Consider the following 10,944-nt stretch of genomic DNA (forward strand, 5'->3'; position numbering starts at 1 on the left):
GGGTGAGCCATGTAGCCCTCCACCCGATGAGGTAGGGAGCTCAGTCTCCCTCTCCTCTTCCACTGTAGCTGGTGGAGGAGGGGCCACGAGAGTTACCTCCGACGTGACCTCCACCATCAGCACCAGGATCACCGCCAATGCCGACACCGTCGCTGCCACTATACCAGCAACTAACCCAAGGGGCACCACCCCGGAAGGGAAGGGTTCGTCGTCGCCACCGTGTTCCCCCCGCCGCTCATCACGACATGCTGTAGGGTGGGCCTCCAAGTCTCCTGCATGGGAGTTGGGGTGATGCTCAACCCCATCATCGCCCCGCCACTAACAAAAAAGTGCAGGTAAGTCACACCCCGAAAAGGCTCAATGGCAAAAGATCGAAAAGAAACAAAGAAAAAACATACTAGGAGGTAAGCGGCATGACCTTGAAGGCAAGACCCGACGTTGATGGGCCTATAGGGCAAGGACCGCTCCCAGGCTATGACCCACACCCCCTCACTTCAGCCAAGGGCGGAGTTGTCCCAACCGGCTCCTACCTGGCCTGCGCGTCACTGTGACCCTCCGCTCGAGACTCCCTGACCAGAACAGCAGACAGGCATCCTCCAGCTGCAAGTTGTGCATTGGCACCAGTCCTGGCGACACATGGGTGCTAGTCCGCTCCTCGAACTGCCTGTCTTGCTCGGCCACATTCGCGGCAGGCGGGGACAAGACCGACGACGCCACCTAGGGGCATGGTGACTGCGTTCGCTTTGCCTCCCGTTCACCAATGGCGTCCATGCTCGCCGTGCGCTTCCTCGGCATGAGAACCACCGCGCGCCTCTCCGCCTCCTGCTCATCACTAGCGGACATCGCCGTAGGGTCACGACGCTCCACCGAGGTCACAATGACCTCCTGACTTTCCTCCTCCTGGAGAAAGCCATGTCATCCACATCCGTGGGATCCTCTGATGCAAGCTCTAACTCGACGTCGCTCCTACATTCCTCAACCTTCATGCACTGGGTGATCTCCTGCTCCTTCTCTTGCTTCCACCGAACCTCCTTGGTTCTCTTCTTCTTCCTAGCATCCGTTGCCTCCTTCTGGGTGGCCTACCAGGCCACGCCCTCTGGTCCCTTGGGAAGGTGCGGCCAGGACTTGTAAACTCCAAGCCCCTATGGAATGGGTGGCTCAAAATAAAAAAATATGAAAGTAGAGGAAGAAGCACGAGCTAAATAGAAGGGAGCATAACAGTTTGGACACGATCGCAGAGTTGAAAGGTGCGGGCTTCCCATCGACCTTCTCTTTGGCCTTCAGCTACAGCACTCGGCTAGGGCGACTCCAGACCTCGTCGTCCGGTAGCTCCTCCGGCGACACATGGTTTGGGTCCGTCGGGCCATTGTACTTCCACATCGGTTGTGACCTCTCCGCCAACAGCGCAACCCAGCGGCGGTAAAGGGTGTGGAACACCCACACCCTGTCAAGGCCACGCCGCATGAGCTTCTAGAGCTCCTCCTTGATGACCCCCACCGTATGCTTCTCCCAACGGGCACAACCCCACGACCAACTATCCTGGTTCTCTGGCCTCCTGCTGGTGAACGCCGGGAACGACGCCTCCGCCGGATTCCTAATATAAAACCACTACCCGTGCCACCCCCGGTTAGAGTCACAGGGGATGTACGCGGGATATGAGTCTCCCGTGCTCGGTTTCCTCTACAGGGCAAAACCCTCACCGGCGCAACCTTGGCCGAATTCCCCACCACCAAAGCTCTCCCAAAGAACAGCCACCGAAAGAAGTCCATGTGCAGCTCCATCCTGAGGAAAGCCTCATAGACGGTGACAAAGCCGGCGATGTGCAGCACCCCCATTGGATTAAGGTGTTGTAGCTCCAGACCCTACTCATTGAGGAGCCCACGCAGGAACCAATGCGCGGGGTATCCTAACCCGCACTCATGGAAGGTGAGAAAGGAAACCACCTCATCAGGCTGAGGTTGCGGGAACTCCTCCCTCCCGAGAGCCCTCCAGTGCGCCACCTCCTTCGGCGGCAGAAACCCCTTTGTGGCGAAGGCCTTCAACGCCGACTCCCTCATAGTGGATGACCTCTAGTCTAACATTTTGCTCTGGGATCGCAAAAGGATTTGTGAGTTTTTCTCTTCTCCCTCGCTCTCTCCCTTTTCTTTCCTAGAAACCACCACGGCTCTCAAGAACGCTCTCGGCAAGAAGGAAAACGAAAGGAGGTGACAGATGAGGAATAGGCGAAAGAACAAGGCAAAAACCTTCTCGCTTCTCCTACTTAAGGAAAAGGGTACAACAGTTAGGGGAGGGCACGCCGATCGGAAAAGACAAAATGGCGGAGCAAAAAAACCCTCTCTCTTTCCCATTTGACGTAGATGAGACGCGCCCTGACCGATGAGATGTGCCTTGCCTAACGGAATGGCTCCTGATCAGATGGGACGTGGCCTAGGTATGGCCCACCATTACCGCACGCCAGCCACTACCGCACATCGGGCACAAGAACCAAAGCAGCATCGCACACAGGCGGCTCTCCGCATCCCTAGACGGGACATAGAAAAAACCCAAAACGAGATCTCCGCCAGGAGAGACCATCAGGCTTCTTAAGTCGATCAGACAGTGTAACAGAATCGCCCAATTTATACAAGATCAAGTATGTCTGTCCCCGCTTAACACATTGACACGCGCATACTCTCACTTATATAAACCCGGTAGTCCGCCGAGTGTCCCGAAAGACCTCGGTAAATCAACATCACAACCAAGATCGCGTGATTAAGCAAATACACATCACATACGTAGGGTTGCAGCGGAAAATAATATTACAAATGGATTCACAAATTATAGTACAAGTTTGGGTTTCAAAACCGATTAGTGAAAACAACATAGCTTTCAAAAGATTACATTAATATATGTTCCAAATACATTGCTAGCATAAGTGACATCATCCGACAAAAGCATATAGATGAGAAGTAACTATAGAATCACCGAGCCCACCGGCAGTTAGCCACCATCATCAACAGGTCGAGAACTCCACCTGCAACATGGTGGGATAAACCCTGAGTACGAGAAGGTACTCAGCTAGACTTACCCGTCATAAACCAGAAATAAATGACACCAAGGAGTATGCAAGGCTTATGAGGTGGGCTAGCTTGACATAGTTGCATAAAAGAGCTTATGAATATGGTGACCAATTTAAACTTAGCATCAAGCTTGTCATCATTTACCTGTCCACTAGATTAGCACCTGTACTAGAGCACTCACTTATTAGGAGCAATCAATATTAACCATAGCAGGTATATTCAGGCTGTTATCATCATATCATCATTTCCGAACCATTAAGTATTAAGTGTATCTACATTGGAGATAAGCCCGTCAAGTTCTCACTAACCGGGAGAGACGGCGACTCGAATCGAATTACAACTCAGCTGAGGGGGTATTCCTAACTCTCACCCTGGCATACTTAGCAAGGGTAGCCGTGGGTCACCTTTGGAACATCTCAGGAACCAAATTCGCGGGTTCGATCAGCGCCAGCACTCTCAGGGATTACCCTTCTGCCAGGACGATCAGGACTTTTAAATCACCTGCCCTTGGACTCACGCCTACGGCTCCCTTCCGAGGCACACTTTATACTTATCGACTCCCGGCCTGAGGTGAGCTACTCGGCTTCGCGGTCGGTCATCGGACCGGCCAACTAAGAGAGAGGCATGCGTTCAACATGAACAGGAAAGGCTCCAAGATTCAGTCCTTAATCGACACAGACGGAGTCACTGCAAACCGGCAAGCCTCCGCCCGGTCTTCATTTCAAATTAAGACTGGTTCTTTTCCACGATAGCAAATATAGCCAACCGTGCCATATGTATCTTCCTATATCTCGCAGGTGACAGGAAATCACCTGACTTCTACCGTGTTAAAGCAGGGCTAAGCACTACACGAGCCTAAGCTACATAGGATTCAGGGTATCAATATCTGGACAAGGATTGGATAACCAATGCAGCAAGTGTTTGCATCCAACACCTAAACTTAATGCAACAATATATATATGTAACAATAATACTTTAACTGCATTTCGGAAATTAGGAGGCTTAATATGCTCCGGGGCTTGCCTGGGATCCCACACTGAGTCAGTGTTAGTTAGACGACACTCGTTAAGTGAGCATCTCCCGTCCTAGCACTTGTCCAGTCCTTCCACCTTCGGGATAGGTCCACCATACACCGTCTTCGGATTCGGCTCCAACATCTCATCCTTCACGTGGTGCATCTAGCGTACCTAGATGAGATGCAATATGCAAGTGCATAAATATGAAGAATAGCACCATGAGACGCATCACAAAATAGCAAGCAAGACAAGCATAGTTTACACTAACACACTTAAGTACTTTGCGATGCTTAACTTAACATCACACAATCTATCATGCTAAGATAACAAAGAATATTATACATGGCACATAAGTCTCACAAGATCTCAGGTGTATTTAACTTAATTACTAAGGGCGTGAACCACACCTAGCAACATGCAAAGCAAGTCAAGGTGAAGCAACAACTATAACCGGAATATGCCAATTTCTAGACTTGCAAACAGCGGCTTCATAAATCAATCATATCTGGAGTTTTATAAATCCAAATGATATGAAACAAGACATTCTGGAAAGCTTAGGAAATTATCCACATTTCATCTTTAATCATCTCAGCATGATTCCCAAGTTATCATGACCAAACATGCTAATCTTTTAAGTCTGCGCAGAATGTAATCAAAATCTGACAGTAGACTTATTAAGCATGCAACTCCTAAACTATCAGACCTAGGATCATGAAAATTTAACACAAGCAAGATAAGATAATCATCTACGACTTTTGTATTTACCAAAACTACAGTAAACATCATTTACACCATGAAACTAGTTGCACAAGTAACACTAGCACCAGCAGCCTAAACAGCAGAGGCACAGCTATGGACAGAAAACTTATAGGAACTTTAGAGAAGCATAAATAGAGTTCTAGACCTCCGACAAACATGATTCTTAACTTTATGGAAAGCTTATAAAGTTACCTACAACTTTCTTATTATCATCTTAAGATGATTTCATAGTTAACAAGGTCAATTAAACCAAGGAAGACATCTATATCCAAAACATGAACAGAAACTGATATGCTACTTTAAACAGCTATAAGTTGAGTTCCACATGTCCAATAAATATGGTTCTGGAATTTTTGGAAAGCTTAACAAATTTTGAACAACTTTGCTATAAACATCTAGAACTAATTCTGCTACTAACAAGGTCACACATGGCACACAAAGCAACCCTGTCTGGGTTTGGGCAGAAACTGCCACAGTACTTTAAACAACTATAGCTAAACACATACTTAACCAAAAATTGTGCTCTTTAGCTTTTTGAAAAGCTTATGAAAATTACTACAACTCATTTATTATCAACAAGGCATGATTCATAACTTAACTGAGCCAAACAATGCATACATGCAGAACTGTCCAGAATAGAAGCAAAGCAGCATATGTCATTTGTTATTTTTCATATCTCTAAATTGATCAAGCCTAAAATCCTGAAATTTTTACCACACATCAAACATCACATGAGTAGCATGCCACAAAAATTTCACTTCATTTGGAGCCCTACAACTGCAGTTATGAAAAAGACAAATACAACTAGAATTAAAAACCTAGAGGCATAAATCTATTTTTACAGCTAAAACTTTAACTGAAACATGACATATTATAGATCTACTGCATAGACAATTTCACAAGGATTCCAAAAAATCCTCATTTGCTATTTTACAAATTTCCTATGATTTACTATGAAGTTTCAAAGTTTTACCCGATTTACAACAAATAGGTCCTCGAGGTACTATTCACTTGAGTCTATGGTTCTGCAGAAAAGCCCCTTTACTTAGTCGAATTTGAGCGCGAGGTCCCTGACGGGATTTTGAACAGGGAGGTCGTCGGGGCTCGCGGAATTCGGCCGGAGGAGGCTTAACGGCGGCGGTGAAGTGGAGGAGGAGCACCAGGGTGTCCTCCCGCACTCGCTGGTGGTCTTGGATGGCCGAGAGGCGGTCTGTGGAGGACCGGCCACGAGCACCGGCGGTCGGAAGCGACGGCGGCCGGCGACTGCAGTGCTCCCAGCGTGGTTTTGGACGGCGAGCATGAGCACGGCGTGCAGGAGATGGCGGCAAAGCTGAGGGTGGTGCTCGTGGGGAGTGAGAAAGCTGGGAGCGGCGAGAACGGCTGCGGCGGCGAGCTCTGCTCGGCCATCAATGGCGGACGCGAGCAAGGGCGAGGAGAGAGGCCAGGAGAGCGAGCAGTGGGGGGGCGCGGAGCGTCTAGGAGCGGCTCAGCGTCCACAAAACGCGAGGAGGAGGCAAGGCACGCGGCAGGAGGTGGGGGCGCTCGGCTCGCATGGCTGCCACGCCCTGGCCACGCGTCGGCATTTTGACGAGCAGGTGGCGAGCGCGATCCAGCGCGTCTTGGAAGCCGTTTTTGGGCTGGTTCGGTTGGGAATTTGATGGTGGGCCTTTAACGAAGTTTGATCTCCATCCGATGCTCTACAAATTGCGTTAAAGGTTCATAGCCATTAGAGCAAAGGATTAAGAGATAATTAGGCCCTAATTTGACACTGTCAATGAATTAATGTCGATCAAAGTAAAGCTCGGTTTTTGTTCATTTTGGGAGGTCAAACTTGGTCCAATTGATCCCATCTTTGGGTATCCTCTTCTCCAAATAATTATCTCCAACTTTTATTTTTGGACCAACTCAAGTTGCTTAGCAAAATTTGGAGAACGCGGAATGCCAATGGCGACGACGATGAATTCCAGACTTAGAAAAATTCTAAGTCTGAAAATAGCCGTTGGTTCAATTTTTGAGCCTCTGTTTGACTTAGTTCCAAGTTGATCTGGCTCTTGCTCCAAAAACAAAGTTTGTTCTACTCTACTCAATCTTCAACTTTTATTTAAGGTGCAACTCCATGCAAGCACTGTAAGTTGGTGGTCAACATAGGTCAAAGTATCATCACTATAAAGCTTAAATTAGAGTTATTGACCGATTGATGCATTTTCTTGATCTCGGCTCAACATGAACCCTTCATGACTTTTGTTGTGGAGTTCAATTAGAGTCATTTGGGCAAGGTTGCAAGGTTTGGTTTATGACCTACATTTCCATTCACTTAATAGTGCAATTGAAGCACTTAGTAAAGTCTTTCCAATAAGGATATAACTTATCATTTCATGTGACTTTTTGATTCCAAACTTCATGAAACTTTTCCAGTGATCAATATAGATGGATATTGATGTGAGACACATGAAGATATTCCAATAACACTAGCCAAGCATATATCCTGAAAAGGGCCTACATGTAAAGCAAGGGTGCAATATACGAGTTTAGGTTGGGGCTCATTTCCAAAGGTTTGACCTTGACATCTTCATCGTCACTCAATTAGTTATGTTTGCGCTCAAACCCATAGCTTAACTAGTGACAACACCTGGGGTGTTACAGCCCTCCCCCCTTAAAGGAATCGCGTCCCGAGATTCGGTGCGAAAGACTTTTAAGGGAAGAGAAACTTGTCATCCAGTTCCCAACATCAGTGATAGCATTAGGCTACTTAACTTTGGAGTATCAGAGAGGCTAATTTGGTCAAGACACTTTCTGATACTTGTCCTTTGTAGTAAGTTATGTCTGAAGAATTTCCTTCGTTGGCCTTCATGAAGTATTGTTACTTTGGGAGGAATCCAAGATAGCAATGTCCTACGTACTTCATCCTTGATGTACTAAGAGCGATATAAACGTAGACTAAATACTTGCAGCATCTACTTCCCAAGTGGATATAGCATAGACCTATGGATTTTTGCACTAGGCCACAGCCTGTTAACAGATATTCCTTGCAATGGTGCTATATTTGTTCCCAAGGTTTGAAAAGTAGTTCTCTATTAAAGTGGCTTGAGCACAACTTTTTGTAAAGGATGTGATCAAAGACGGGGTAAACATCTTTTGAGGTATGAGAAGCTAGTTAACTAATTTCCAAACTGGTTGTAGCGGTGCACTCACTCATATGTCAACTGATGGAAAGCTACATAATGTTCCATGGGTGCAGTGCTCTTTCCCTGATAACAACACTGTATTATCTGAGTCTGTTGAGTGAGTGGTAACGTAATAGCTGACTCAGTCGGCTCAACGTTCCCGATGATCATTCCTTAGGGAACCTTTGGATCTAAGTTGCAACAGTGATCTGGGTTGAATCTGATGCAACCTATTGGGTAAAACACATATAAGGTACCAAAGACATGTCAGCATTAGAGAACCATTGATGCAGAAGGATGTTAGTGAGGCTTGGAGGGCAACACAAGTTGCAAGTAATCACAAAACTAGGGACTAGTTCACTACCAAGCAGGTTAAGTACAATTTGCCTTCGTGGTGCAGTTGCACAGCAAGTTGGGTTGACTTGCATCGTAGCAAAACCAGCTTTCTCAAACTATATTTGACGTCGAGGCTTCCATTCTTAGGTCAATCGATATCCCAAAAACCATAATCCAAAAATCTATGGTTTGACACCTTTCCAATTACTTTTGAATTGCAAGGGCACAATTTGACTTCTAGAACACCTTGACTGCTCACGCATTGCTGATCTAAGAGGGCAAAAGCAAGGCACATAGGGGTGCAATTAGTCTTCTCAAGGGTATGGAGGGTTGTCTAACAGCAATACACCTACAAGTTGTAATTTCTTGGTATGAATTACAAACACAACCGTCTAATGCAAAGGATGATCGTAGTCACAGCGAAATTGCAAATTATGTACTCTTTTGTTTTCTATTCATATATCACAAACTATTGCTCCAATATGTACAAATTTTGGTGCGCACGTAGATCCATGGGTCTTCTAACTACTCACCAAAATTCAACTCAACCGGACACCGTTTGACCATCCAAACAATTCATCTACCAAAACTGCTCTGTTCTGAAATGGCAGCAAACCGAGTCGACAAGATATCTCTCAAATCTGATGTTTTACTCAACCAATACTCAAACTAACTTAAGACATTGAAGGGTCCTAAGCAAGGAATGAGATCACCAAGTTTGGGGTCAATCCAACTTCGTTTGAGTCACTAATTGTTGGCTTGAAGATGTTCGGTCCTGTACCTGAAAATCTAGACAGATTTCTCGTTCTTCTCTTTCTTTGCTTCACACATTGTGGTGTGTATTCTATACATTTATACTCTCGATCTCTTTGTATAGCAGTAGTTGCATTGCCAAATGACTTGTTGTTTCGTTGTTTACATTGCTCTGTGAGACATAGCCTTCATAATTAGCAAAAGTTGTCACCTAGCTGGAGGTTAAGCTTCCGACTAGTAACCAATCAGTTGTCTCTAAACACTCAAAGTTCCAAATTCTTACTCTTGACCATAACAATAATTGCAATCGAGGCACAAACAGATGGTCGCCATCGAAGTCAGCAGACAAAGGGGTCACACTAGAGATTATTGATCTCGACTGTGCGATCAGCATGCACATAATAATCAAGACTTGGATAGCCAGGTCATAATCATAAGGTGACGTTCGATTCTTATTTGACTAACAACTTGTCCAACATTAAGTGTTGTGTGCCTTTCTGATCCAACAATGATGACATAAGTTGTTCACTAGGTGACGGACGTCAATATAGGGACAACCAAGTGGAGTCACTTGTCTACCACCTCTTGTAGTCTGTTAATGTTTATGTCAGTGACCAGTTCTTCAAAGGGTATCCTTTTGGTGACTTCAAAAGTAAGCTCTACTACTTTTGGTCTGATATATGGATCTTCGATAAGATATAGAGAGATAACCAAGGAAGAGCTCACGTGAGAATAACACATCGATGCAGTTCTGCAATGGATCATGACTAGAAACCTCGATACCAGCGCGCACCCAGCAGCACAACCATGCGTCGGCCGCCCACAAGGAGGCCCTAGGTTCCGTCGCGGCACCATAGATCGCTAATCGTGGCACCATTACTGAACATACAACCCACCAGAATTCTCACGTGGCACAAATTTGGTTGCGTAGGAGCAAGCACAATGAGAAGGAGGGATAGCAAACAAAGGTAGTCACAAGGTTAGGAGTCAACAAGTAGGGGATCCGAAGATCAAAACACCGTGCAAGAGAGCATAGCCTAATTGCCGAAGATAGCTAAGCAAGAGACTCTTGCTAATTTCCATATACGTCTTGTGTCCACCCAAGTGATTACCAGATAAAGGTTAACATGAGATTTGGTCTTGTCGAGCAGCAACAAGAGATCAAGACTGATAAACATCCAGAGACTTCAACGGGTTAGAGACAAAACAAGCGAGATTCGAGGGACAGAGCCATTGCACTGACTAGAGATTCAGTTGATAAAGCAACAACATGATCTACGAGGAAGAGGTTCCAAAGCCAGGGCAGATAGCGATTAGCGTTGCACTAGCTCATCAATAAGAGAAAGAGCAATGAAGTCCGATAAAGATTTTTGAGCAAGGTCCTCCCCCATACGAGCGGGACAACCACGACACATGCAAGCATTCAAGGGAATTAAGCTTGGGCCTAAGGTCAAGCAAAGGCATGGATAAAGGTCTTCGTAGCGCAACATTCAAGGGCTAGCAACCACGTGTACAAGCTCAGGCTCCCACGAGAGAACCTAATTGGAGACAACAACTGTGCGATTACGTAACTTGAGCGTTGTTTTAGGATAAAGCTATTTGACACTCATATGCTTACCGAGGACAAAAGGGTGACAACTACGACACTACCTAGATAACTAGCATCCACACATATATCATGTTCTTAAGCGAGCATTTCGAAACACTCAATTCGATTAGCTTAAGCGACTATTACTAAGCACAAAGCTCACACCTAACAAGTAGTCACCTACAACAACACCACTACACACAAACATGCGAACATGGTGGTAAGGTACTGTTATCTTTTATTTCCCTTTTTTCCGAGTAAGTGAATAT

This window comes from Miscanthus floridulus, chromosome 18, assembly GCF_019320115.1.
Source record: "Miscanthus floridulus cultivar M001 chromosome 18, ASM1932011v1, whole genome shotgun sequence".
In the NCBI taxonomy this organism is placed as follows: domain Eukaryota; kingdom Viridiplantae; phylum Streptophyta; class Magnoliopsida; order Poales; family Poaceae; genus Miscanthus; species Miscanthus floridulus.